The sequence below is a fragment of the Leptonychotes weddellii genome, chromosome X, assembly GCF_054177405.1.
Source record: "Leptonychotes weddellii isolate Sample4059 chromosome X, ASM5417740v2, whole genome shotgun sequence".
Taxonomy (NCBI): Eukaryota; Metazoa; Chordata; class Mammalia; order Carnivora; family Phocidae; genus Leptonychotes; species Leptonychotes weddellii.
This window is the reverse complement of record NC_138385.1, coordinates 62,752,106-62,765,372: the sequence shown is the minus strand read 5'-3', so window position 1 is coordinate 62,765,372 and position 13,267 is coordinate 62,752,106. Positions and strand designations below refer to the sequence as shown.

The window sequence follows — 13,267 nt, the reverse complement described above, 5'->3', positions numbered from 1 at the left end:
AATTAAGAAGGATTTGAAATCTTCCTTCTTTTTAAATGTAAGTGTATACTGCTATACAATTCTCTTAGTACTGCTTTTGCTATATCTTACATGTTTTGGTATGTTGTGTTTTAATTTTTGTCTCAAGGTATTTTCTTTTTTTTTTTTTTAAAGATTTTATTTATTTATTTGACAGAGAGAGACACACAGTGAGAGAGGGAACACAAGCAAGGGGAGTGGGAGAGGGAGAAGCAGGCTTCCTGCAGAGCAGAGAGCCCGATGTGGGGCTCAATCCCAGGACCCTGAGATCATGACCTGAGCTGAAGGCAGATGCTTAATGACTGAGCCACCCAGGCGCCCCTCTTTTCTCCTTTTTCATTCTTACAATAATCTTTATTAAATTTCATTATCAAAATAAAATTGATACATAACATTGTGTAAGTTTTAGGTGTACAACATCATGATTTGATATATTTATATGTTGCAATATTACTACCATAGAGTTAGCTAACATCTCTATTATGTTACATAATTATCATTTTTTTTTTGGTGGTGGGCACAATTAAGATCTAATCTATTAGCAACTTTGAAATTTATGATACAATGCCATTGAATGTAATCATTATCCTGTGCGTTAGCTTTGTCAGGATTTATTTATCTACTAGTTTCCAGTTTTTACCCTTAAACAATTTGTCCCCAATCCTCCCACCCTGCCAGCCTCTGGTGACCTTATTTTACTCTTTTCCCTTGAGTTAAGCTTTTTTAGATTCCAAATATACGTGATATCATACAGTATTTGTCTTTTTGTTTAACATATCTCAGCATAATGTCCTCAAGATTCATTCATGACATCACAAATGGTAGGCTTTCCTTCTTTCTCATGGCTGTCTAATATTCGTATATAATTTTTATCCATTCATCTGTTGACAGACACTTAGGTTGTTTCCATATCTTGGCTATTGTGAATAATATTGCAAAAGCGTAAGAGCATATATATCTTTTCAGACTCCCATTTTCATATTCTTTGGCTGGACACCCAAGAGTGGAGTTACTGATAATTCTATTTTTATTTTTTGGAGGAACTTCCATACTATTTTCCATAGTGTCTGAACAAATTTACATTCCCATCTATAATGTAAAAGGGTTCCTTTTACTCCACATCCTCACCAACACTTTTTATCTCTTGTCTTCTTTTTTTTAAAGATTATTTATTTATTTGAGAGAGAGAGAGTGAGAGCGAGAGAGAGAAGAGAGCACGGGCTGGGGGGAGGGGAAGAGGGAGAAAGAGAAGCAGACTCTCCCCTGAGCAGGGAGCTTGACACTTGGCTCAATCCCAGGACCTCGGAATCATGACCTGAGCCAAAGGCAGATGCTTAACCAACTTAACCACCCAGGTGCCCCTATTTCTTGTTTTCTTGATGGTAGCCATTCCATCAGATGCGGGGTGATGTCCTGTGTTGGTTGTGATTTGCATTTCTCTGATGATTAGTGATATTAAGCATCTTTTCATAAATCTGTAGGCCATCTAGATGTCTTTTTTTGAAAAATATCTATTTAGCTTCTCTGCCCATTTTTAAATTGAATTATTTGTTTTTCTGTTATGAGTTGTACTTTATATATTTTGGCTGTTACTCCTTGTCTGATATATGGTTTACAAATATTTCCTCCAATGCCATAGGCTGCCTTTTCATTTTTTCCATTGCTACTTTTGCTATACAGCTTTTTAGTTTGATATAGTTCCACTTTTGTATTTTTTGCTTGTGCTTTTGGTGCCCACCAAAAATCATTGCCCAGTCCAATCTTAAGGAGTTTTTTTCCCTACATTTTCTCCTAGTTTTATAGGATCAAGTCTATGTTTAAGTTTTTAAGCCATTTAATTTCTTTTTTTTTTAAATATTTTTATTTATTTATTTGAGAGAGAGAGAGCATGAGAGGGGGGAGGGTCAGAGGGAGAAGCAGACTCCCTGCCGAGCAGGGAGCCTGATGTGGGACTCGATCCCGGGACTCCAGGATCATGACCTGAGCCGAAGGCAGTTGCTTAACCAACTGAGCCACCCAGGTGTCCCACCATTTAATTTCTTTATTGAAGGATAATTAACATACAGTATTATATTAGTTTCAGGTACACAGTATAACACTTCAGCAATTCTATGCATTTCTCAGTACTCATCATGGTAAATGTACTTAGCTCCTTTCACCTATTTCACCCATTCCCCTAGCGACCTCCCCTCTGCAAACCACCAATTTGTTCTATGTATTTAAGAGTCTGGGTTTTTTTGTCTCTTTTTTTCTTTGCTTGTTCATTTGTTTTGTTTCTTATATTCTACATGAGTGAAATCATGTGGTATTTGTCTTTCTCTGACTGACTTATTTCACACAGCATTATACACCCTGGGTCCATCATGTTGTTGCAAATGGCAATATCTCATTTTCTTATGGCTGAGCAATATTCCATTGCATATGTATATCACATCTTTATCTATTCATTTATGGATGGACCTTTGGGTTGCTTCCATATCTTGGTTATTGTAAATAATGCTGCAATAAATATAGGGATGAATGTACCTTTTTCAATTAGTCTTTTTGTTTTCTTTGGGTAAATAGTCATAGTGGAATTAATTGATCATATGATAATTTTATTTATAATTTTTGGGGGGAATATCCATACTGTTTTTTCACAGTGGCTGCACCAATTTGCATTACGACCAATTGTATATGAGGGTTTCTTTTTCTCTAATTCTTTACCAACACTTGTTATTTCTTGTATTTTTGATTTTAAACATCCTGGCAGATGTAAGGTGGTAATCTCATTATGGTTTTGATTTGCATTTAACTGATTATTAGTGATGTTGAGCATCCTTTCCTGTGTTTATTGGCCATCTCTGTGTCCTCTTTGGAAAAATGTCTACTCAGGGTTTCTGCTTATTTTTAAATTGGATTTTTTTTTCTTGGTGTTGGCTTGTATAAGTTCTTTATGTATTTTGGATATTAACCCATTATTGGATATATCATTGCAAATATCATCTTCCATTTAGTAGGTTTTCTTCTTGTTTGTTGATGATATCCTTAACTGTGCAAAAGCTTTTTATTTTGGTGTAGTCCCAAAAGTTTAATTTTGCTTTATTTTCCTTGCCAAAAGAGACATATCTAGAAAAATGTTTCAATGGCCAAAGTCAAAGAGATTCCTGCCTATGTTTTCTTCTAGCATTTTTATGCTTTCAGGTCTCACATTTAGATGTTTAATAAATTTTGATTTATATTTGTGTATGATATAAGAAAGAGGTCCAGTTTCATTTATTTGGGTGTTGCTGTCCCGTTTTCCCAAGACTGTTTGTTGAGTAAGACTGTCTTTTTAGCATGGTATATTCCTCCCTCCTTTCATAGATTAATTAACTGTATAAACCTAAGTTTATTTCTAGACTCTCTTATTTCTTCCATTGATCTATGTGTCTATTTTTGTGCCCCATCATACTGTTTTGATTACTACAGCTTTGTTGTATATCTTGAAATCTGGGATTGTGATACATCCAGCATTGTTCTTTTGTGCCAAGCTTTCATTGGCTATTCAGCCTCTTTTGTGGTTCTGTACCAATTGTAATATTATTTTTTGTAGTTTTATGAACAGTGCTATTGGTATTTTGATAAGGATTGCATTGAATCTGTAGATTGCTCTGGTAGTATGGCCATTTTAACAATATTAATTCTTACAATACATGAGCATGGGCTATCTTTCCATTTGTTTGTGTTTTCAATTTCTTTCATCAGTGTTTTATAGTTTTCAGAGTACAGGTCTTTCACCTATTTAGTTATGTTTATCCTTGGGTATTATTTTTTAGTGCAGTTGTAAATGGGACTATTTTCTTAATTTCTCTTTCTTCTATTTCATTATTAGTGTATGGAGATGAACTGATTTCTGGGTATTAATTTTGTATCATGCCATTTTACTGAATTCATTTATCAGTTCTAGCAGCTTTTTGGTGGAGTCTTTCAGGTTTTCTATATATAGTATCATGTCGTCTGTAAATGGTGAATTTTATTTCTTCCTTACTGATTTGGATGCCTTTTATTTATTTTTGTCTGATTTCTGTGGCTAGGACTTACAGTACTATGTTGAATACAAGTAGTGAGAGTGAACATCCTTGTCTTGTTCCTGACCGTAGAAGAAAAGCACTCAGTTTTTCTCCATTTAAGATGATATTAGCTGTGGGTTTTTTGTGTATGGTGTTTATTATGTTGAAGTGTGTTCCCTCTAAACCTGTTTTGTTGAGGGCTTCTATCATGAATGGATGTTGTAGTTTCTCAAATGCTTTTTCTGTGTCTACTGAAATGATCATATGGCTTTTATACTTTCTCTAATGAGGTGATGTATCATGTTGATTGATTTGTGAATATGGGACCACCCTTGCAACACAGGAATAAATCCCACTTGATTGTCATAAATGGTTTTTAATGTATTGTTGGATTCTCTTTGCTAGTATTTTGTTGAGGATTTTTTTTTTTAAAGATTCTATTCATTTATTCGACAGAGAGAGACACAGCGAGAGAGGGGACACAAGCAGGGGGAGTGGGAGAGGGAGAAGCAGGCCCTCCGCTGAGCAAGGAGCCTGATGCGGGACTCGATCCCAGGACCCCGGGACCATGACCTGAGCCGAAGGCAGACGCTTAACGACTGAGCCACCCAGGCGCCCTTTGTTGAGGATTTTTGCATCTAATTTCATCAGGGATATTGGTCTGTAGTTCTCTTTTATAGTAGTGTCTTTATCTGGTTTTGGTATTAGGGTAATCCTGGCCTCAGAGAATGAATTTGTAAGTTCCTTCCTTTTCTAATTTTTGGAATAGTTTTAGAAGCATAGGTATTAACTCTTCTTTAAATCTTTGGTAGAATTTGCCTGTGAAGCCATCTAGCCCTGGATTTTTGTTTGTTGGGATTTTTTTATTACTGACTCAATTTCTTTGCCAGTTATCAGTGTGTTCAAAATTTCTATTTCTTCCTGATTAAATTTTGGTAGTGTGTATGTTTCTAGGAATTTATCCATTTCTTCTAGATTGTCCAATTTGTTGGCAGATAGTTTTTCACACTGTTCTCTTATAACCCTTTGCATTTCTGTGGCATTGGTTGTTAATTCCTCTCCTTTGTTTCTCATTTTATTTGAGTCATTTATCTTTTTTTCTTGATGAGTCTGGCTAAAAATTTATCCATTTTGTTTATCTTTTTAAAGAACCAGCTCCTGGTTTCATTCTTCTGTTCTTTTTCTTTGTCTCTATTTCATTTATTTCTGCTCTTACCTTTATTTCTTTCCTTCTACTGGCTTTGTGTTTCGTTTGTTCTTTTTCTAGCCCCTTTAGGTGGAAGGTTAGGTTGTTTATTGAAGACTTTTCTTGCTTCTTGAGGTAGGCCTGTATTGCTATAATCTTCCCTCTTAGGATAGCTTTTTCTTCATCCCAAACATTTTGGATCATTGTGTTTTCATTTTCATTTGTCTTTATGTATTTTTTTTTAAATTTCCTCTTTGTTTCTTGGTTGACTCCTTCATTGTTTAGCAGCATGTTATTTATACTCCCATGTATTTGTGTCTTTCCAGATTTTGTCTTGTGATTAATTTTTAGTTTCATATTGTGATTGGAAAAGATACATGATAAGATTTCAATCTTTTTTAATTTATTGAGACTTGCTTTGTGTTCTAACATGTAATCTATTATGCAGAATATGCCATGCACACTTGAAAGGAATGTGTATTCGGTTGTTTGGGGATAGAATGTTCTGAATTTTTCTGTTAGGTTTATCTATCCAATGTGTCATTCAAAACTACTTTTTCCTTGTTGATTTTCTGTCTGGATGATCTATCCATTGATATAAGTGGGATGTTAAAGTCCTGTACTGATTGTGTTTCTGTCAATTTCTTCCTACATATCTGCAAATAGTTCCTTTATGTATCCAGGTGCTCCCATGTTCAGTGCATATTTATAATTGTTATATCCTCTTATTGTATTGTTCCCTTTATCATTATATAGTGTCTTTTGTGTCTCTTGTTATAGTCTTTGTGTTAAAGTATATTTTGTCCAATGTAAGTATTGTTACCCCTCTTTTCTTTTCACTGTCATTTGCATGGTAAAAGTTTTTCTTTCCCTTCACTTTCTTTCTTTTTTTTTTTTAAAAGATTTTATTTATTTATTTGAGAGAGAGAATGAGAGAGAGAGCACACGAGAGGGGGGAGGGTCAGAGGGAGAAGCAGACTCCCTGTCGAGCAGGGAGCCCAATGTGGGACTCGATCCCGGGACTCCAGGATCATGACCTGAGCCGAAGGCAGTCGCTTAACCAACTGAGCCACCCAGGCGCCCTCCCTTCACTTTCCATCTGTGTTTGTCTTTAGGTCTAAAGTGAGTCTCTTGTAGGCTGCATACACAGGGTTCTTATTTTTATCTATCTTTTGATTGGAGCATTTACTTCATTTACATTTAAAGTAATTACTGATAAGTATATTCTCATTGTCATTTTGTTGATTTCTGGTATTTTTTGTAGTTCTTTTCTGTTCCTTTTTCTTTTGTTGCACTTTTCCCTTGTGTTTGATGGCTTTCATTAGTGCCATGCTTGGATTCTTTTCTCTTTATTTTTTGTATAGCATGTGTTTTTGATTTGTGTTTACCATTATGATCATATATAATTGCTTATGCATACAGCAGTCTATATTAAGTTGATGGGTTTCAACTCATTCTAAAAGCACTAACTTTTTACTCCTTCCCCCATGTTTTATGCATATTGTGTCATACTTTACATTTTCCTTTGTGAATTCCTCGACTGATATTTATAGTTCTTTTTTTAAGAGATTTTATTTATTTGACAGAGAGAGAGAGTGAGCATAAGCAGGGGGAGCAGTGGAGGGAGAGGGAGAAACAGGCTCTCTGCTGAGTGGGGGAGCTCAATGTGGGACTCGATCTCAGGACCCTGGGATCATGACTGGAGCCAAAGGCTGATGCTTAACTGACTGAGCCACCCAGGCACCCCAAATATTTATAGTTCTAATTTATTTTACAGTTTTTGTGCTTTAACCTACATACTGCTTTTATAACTGATTTATTTACTACTTTTATTATATGTTTGCATTAACCTGTCAAATATCTTCCTTTCATAATTTTCTTTCTCCTAATTATGGTATTTTCTTTGAACTCAAAGAATTCCCTGTAACATTTATTGTAAGGCTGGTTTAGTGGTGATTAACTTCTGTTTGTATGGGAGAATTTTTTTTTCCTAGGCAAAGAACTTTATTAACCTTGTTTCAAACTTTATTCCCAGGCTTCTTCAGCTTAATTAGCTGCAAAGAATGACTTGTGTATAATCAAAAACTGAAAAGAGCTGCAGTGTCCAAGGGGCTTGGGCTTAAAAATATTAGAGATCTAGATTTTATCAGATCCGTGAACAAAATTTTAAAAAGCAATCATAATATAAAATAGCAGCTCCCAGTAACTTCTTCAAGTTTTTTCTTCAGAAGTTGACTCAATTCAGTTCGGTTCATTCTTGGAAGCTTCATCAAAATTCTCCACAAGATCTGGAACTTCATCATCATCATCCTCTCCAGGAGCAAGTGGTGCTTTTCCATCCACAGATTGTTTGGGGAGAGCTTCAGCCAGTCTTCTTAAACTAGTCAGACTGTCTGCACCTAGTTGGTTTAAGATACTGGGTAGCATTTCTGTCAGCTGCTTTGTCTCAGCATGGCCTGTAATGGTAAAAGTGTTCACTGCCAGCGATGCCTGAACTTTGGGGTTGTTAAAGTGGATCACTTGCTCCTTGGTTTGTGACCATATTCACTTCTTCAATACCAGAGATATTTCTTACTCCTAACTTCTTTAAGGAGAACTGAAGTTTTTTATCTTCTGCTGTAGCCGTTCTATGAACCATCGGTGAGCAGTTCCTTTCCCACCAATGCACACTTGTGCTTGGAGTTTGGCGAGTTTCTCCTGGTTCGTGATAGTTTCTTTCATCTTGTTGGAGCGGAAATGGGACTGCACGGGGGATAGGGTTGGCGCTCAGGGGGTCTCAGGCGGACCAGCGGAGATTAGGTGCACACATGCGGGGACACAAGGTGGCAGTTGTATAGGAGAATTTGTATCTCTCCTTTTATTCTGAATGATAACCTTTGTAGGTAGAGTATCCTTGGTTGCAAGCTTTGTTCTCTTTCAGTATGTTGATTATATCATTCCACTCCTGGTCAGCAAAAGCTCTCCTAAAAAAAATTAGCTAACAACCTTGTGGGGTATCTCTTGTATGTGACAGTTTTCTTTCATCTTGTTGCTTTTAAAATTATCTCTTTATCACTACTTTTTGTCATTTTATTATGTGTCTTTTTTTCCAGCTTTTTATTTATTTATTTATTTTTATGTTGTTAGCCAACATATAGTACCTCATTAGTTTTTGATGTAGTGTTCAATGATTCATTAGTTGTGTATAATACCCAATGCTTATCACCACACATGCCCTCCTTAATACCCATCACCCAGTTACCCCGTCCCCCAACCCCCTCCCTTCTGTAACCCTCAGTTTGTTTCCTGGAGTCCAGAGTCTCTTTCTCATGGCTTGTCTCCCTCTCTGATTTTGTCTCATTCAGTTTTCCCTCCCCTGTGGTCCTCTGCATTATTCCTTATGGTCCACATATGAGTGACACCATGTGATAATTGTCTTTCTCTGCTTGATGTAGACCTCTTTGGGTTCATTTTGTTGGGGCTCTCTGTGCTTCTTGCAACAGTGTGTCTGTATCCTTCCTTAGATAAGGGAAATTTTCAGCTATCATTTCTTCAAATAAATTTCCTGCCCCTTTCTCTCTTTCTTCTTTTTCTGGGATCCTTATAATGTTAATGTTATTATGCTTCATGATGTTACTGAGGTTCCTTAACTTATTCTCATTCTTTATTATTCTTTTTTTTTCCTTTTGCCATTCATCTTGGTTGCTTTCCGTTATCCTGTATCCTAGGTAGCTGATCCACTCTCACACTTCTTCTAATCTGCTATTGATTCCCTCTAGTATATTTTTTATTTCAGTAATTATGTCTTTCATCTCTGACTGGCTCTGTCTTATATTTTCTATCTTTTTCTTGAAGGTCTCACTGAGATCCTTTTATCTTTTTTCAAGTCCAGTGAGTATACTTATGACTATTACTTTGAATTTTTCTTCAGACATATTGCTTAACTCCATTTCATTTAACTCTTTTGCTATCTTTTTTTTTAATTTAGACTGAATTAACCAACATATACTATATCATTAGATTCAGTAACTCATCAGTTGCATATAACATCCAGTGCTCATCACCTCATGTACCCTTCTTAATGCCAATCACCCAATTACCCAATCCCACACTTACCTTCCCTCCAGCAACCCTCAGTTTGTTGCCTATAGTTAGGAGTCTGTCATGGTTTTTCTCCCTCTCTGATGATTTCCCATTCAGTTTTCCCTCCCTTCACCTATGATCCTCTGTGGTGTTTCTTATATTCCACATATGAGTGAAACCATATGATAATTGTATTTCTCTGATTGACTTATTTCGCTCAGCATAATACCCTCCAGTTCCATCCACATCAATGTAAATTGTAAGTATTCATCCTTTTGGATGCCTGAGTAACATTCCATTTATATATATATAATCTTTATCCATTCATCTGCCGATGGACATCTCAGCTGTTTACATAGTTTGGTTATTGTGTATATTGCTGCTATGAACATTGGGGTGCAGGTGCCCCTTCAGATCACAACATTTGTGTCTTTGTGGTACATACCTAGTAGTGCATTTGCTTCTTGAGGAACCTCCATACTGTTTTCCAGAGTGGTTGTACCAGCCTGTATACCCACAGTGTAAAAGTGTTCCTCTTTCTCCACATCCTCACCATTTGATGTTCCCTGTCTTGTTAATTTTAGCCATTCTGACTGGTGAGAGGTGGTGTCTTATTGGAGTTTTGATTTGTATTTCCCTGATGACAAGTGATGTCATTTTTTCATATACCTGTTGGCCATTTGTATGTGTTCTTTAGAAAAATTATTGTTCATGTCTTCTGCCCATTTTTTGACTGGATTCGTTGTTTTTTGAGTGTTGAGTTTGATATGTTCTTTATAGATTTTGGATATTAGACCTTTATCTGATATGTCATTTGCAAATATCTTCTCCTATTACGTAGGTTGCCTTTTAGTTTTGTTGAGTGTTTCCTGTGCTGTGCTTTACATCTTGAAGTCCAATAGTTCATTTTTGCTTTTGTTTCCCTTCCTTTGGAGACGTGTCTAGCAAGAAGTTGCTGTGGCCGAGGTCAAAGAGGTTGCTGCCTGTGTTTTCCTCTAGGATTTTAATGGATCCTGTCTCACATTTAGGTCTTTCATCCATTTTGAGTTTATCTTTGTGTATGGTGGAAGAAAATGGTCTATTTTCATTCTGCATGTCACTGTCCAATTATCCCAGCACCATTTGTTGAAGAAACTGTCTTTTTCCCGTTGGATATTCTTTCTTGCTTTGTCAAAGATTAGTTGAGGATAGAGCTGAAGGTCCATTTCTGAGTTCTCTATTCTGTTCCATTGATCTCTGTGTCTGTTTTTGTGCCAGTACAATACTGTCTTGATGATTACAGTTTTCTAAAATAACTTAAAGTCACGCATTGTGATGCCACCTGCTTTGGTTTTCTTTTTCAACATTTCTCTGGCTATTTGGGGTCATTTCTGGTTCCATACAAATTTTAGGAATATTTCTTCCAGCTCTGTGACAAATGTTGATGGTATTTTGATAGGGATTGCAATGAATGTGTAGATTGCTCTGGGTAGCATAGACATTTTTACAATATTTATTCTTCCAATCCATGATCATGGAATGCTTTTCCATCTCTTTGTTTCTTCCTCAATTTCATTCATAAGTGTTCTGTAGTTTTTGGAGTACAGACCTTTTTGGTTTGGTTTATTTTTAGGTATCTTATGTTTTTTGGTCCAGTTATAACTGGGATTTCTTCCTTAATTTCTCTTTCTTTCAATGTTAGTGTATAGAAATGCAACTGATTTCTGTGCATTGTATATCATGCCACATTGCTGAATTGCTTTATGAGTTCTAGCAATTTTGGGGTGGAGTATTTGGATTTTCCACGTAAAATATGTCTTCTGCAAAGAATGAGAGATTAATTTCTTTGCCTATTTGAATGCCTTTTATTTCTTTTTGTTGTCTGAATGCTGAGGCTAGGACTTCTAGTACTATGTTACGCAACAGTGGGGAGATTGGGCATCCCTGTCATGTTCCTGACCTTAGGGGAAAAGCTCTCAGTTTTTCCCCATTGAGAATGATATTCGCTATGGGCTTTTCATAGATGGCTTTTATGATATTCCTATGTTACATCTATCCCTACACTGTGGAGAATTTTAATCAAGAAAGGATGATGTTTTTGTCAAATGTGTTTTCTCTATCAGTTGGGATCATATGGTTCTTGTCCTTTCTTTTATTAATGACATGTGTAACATTGATTGATTTGCAAATGCTGAACCACCCTTGCAGCCCAGGAATAAATCTCACTTGGTTGTGGTGAATATTCTTTTAACGTACAGTTGGGTCCTCTTGGCTAGCATCTTAGTGAGAATTTTGGCATCCATGTTCATGAGGGATATTGGTCTGGAATTCTTTTTGGTGGGGTCTTTTTTTGGTTTTGGAGTTAAGGTAATGCTGGCCTCATAGAATGAGTTTGGAAGTTTTTCTTCCCTTTCCATTTTTTGAAACAGCATCAGAAGAATAGGTACTAGTACTTCTTTAAATGTTTGGTAGAATTCCCCTGGGAAGTCATCTGGCCCTGGACTCTTGTTTCTGGGAGATGTTTGATTACTGCTTCAATTTTCTTGCTTGTTATGGGTCTGTTCACGTTTTCTCTTCCTTCCTGTTTCAGTTTTGGTATTTTATAGATTTCCAGGACTGCATCCATTTCTTCCAGATTGCCCATTTTGTTGGTATATAGTTGCTCACAATATGTTCTTAAAATTGTATTTCCTTGGTGTTCATGATCTTTCCTCTTTCACTCATTATTTTATTAATTTCGGTCCTTTCTATTTTCTTTTTGATAAGTCTGGCTGGGGGTTTATTGCTCTTATTAATTCTTGCTAAGAGCCAGCTTCTACTTTCATTGATATGTTCTACTGTTCTTTTGGTTTCTATTTCATTGATTTCTGCTCTGCTCTTGATTATTTGCCTTCTCCTTGGTTTAAGCTTTATTTGATGTTCTTTCTCCAGTTCTTTAGGTGTAAAATTAGCTTGTGTAATTGAGATCTTTCTAATTTTTTGATAGAGGCTTGTATTGCAATGTGCTCCACTCTTAGGAGTGCCTTTGCTGCATCCCAAAAGTTTTAAACAGTTGTGTTTTCATTTTCATTTGTTTCCATGAAGTTTTAAATTCTTCTTTAATTTCCTGATTGATCTGTTCATTCTTTAGTAGGATGCTCTTTAAGCTCCACGTGTTTGAGTTCCTTCCAAATTTCCTCTGTGATTGAGTTCACGTTTCAAAGCATTGTGGTCTGAAAATACACAGGGAATAATCTCAATCCTTTGCTATCAGCTGAGACCTGATTTGTGACCCAGTATGTGATCTGTTCTGGAGAATGTTCCATGTGCACTTGAGAAGAATGTGTATTTTGTTGCTTTAGGATGGAATGCTCTGTATATATCTGTGAAGTCCATGTGGTCCAATGTGTCATTCAAAGCTCTTGTTGCCTTGTTGATCTTCTGTTTAGATGATCTGTCCATTGCTGTGAGAGGGATGTTGAAGTCCCCTACTATTATTGTATTATTATCCTCAATGTGTTTCTTTAATTTGATTATTAATTAGTTGGTATGATTGGCTGCTCCCCAATTAGGTGCATAAATATTTATAATTGTTAGGTCTTCTTGTTTGAGAGACACTTTAAGTATGATATAGTGTCCCTCTCCATCCCTTAGTACAGCCTTTGGTTCAAAATCTAATTTGTCTGTAATGAAGATTGCTACCCCAGCTTTCTTTTGATGTCCCCTAGCATGATAAATGGTTATTTACTTTCAATCTAGAGGTGTCTTTAGGTCTAAAATGAGTCTCTTGTAGACCACATATGGATGGGTCTTGCTTTTTTATGCAATCTGATACCCTGTGTCTTTTACTGGAGCATTTAGCTCATTTACATTCAGAGTAACTATTGAAGATATGAATTTAGTGCTATTGTATTACCTGTAAAGTCCCTGTTTCTGTAGATTGTCTCTTTTTTTTTCCTGGTCTATGTTAATCTTGGGCTCCCTCTTCACTTACAGGATTCCCTTTAATATT

The 13,267-nt window shown here is 36.2% G+C and overlaps 1 pseudogene; it reads right to left on the bottom strand.

Moving 5' to 3' along the window:
* Positions 1-7,231: 7,231 nt before the first annotated feature.
* LOC102728130 (transcription factor BTF3 pseudogene) lies at positions 7,232-7,873 on the bottom strand (annotated as a pseudogene).
* Between the last annotated feature and the right edge of the window lie 5,394 nt (positions 7,874-13,267).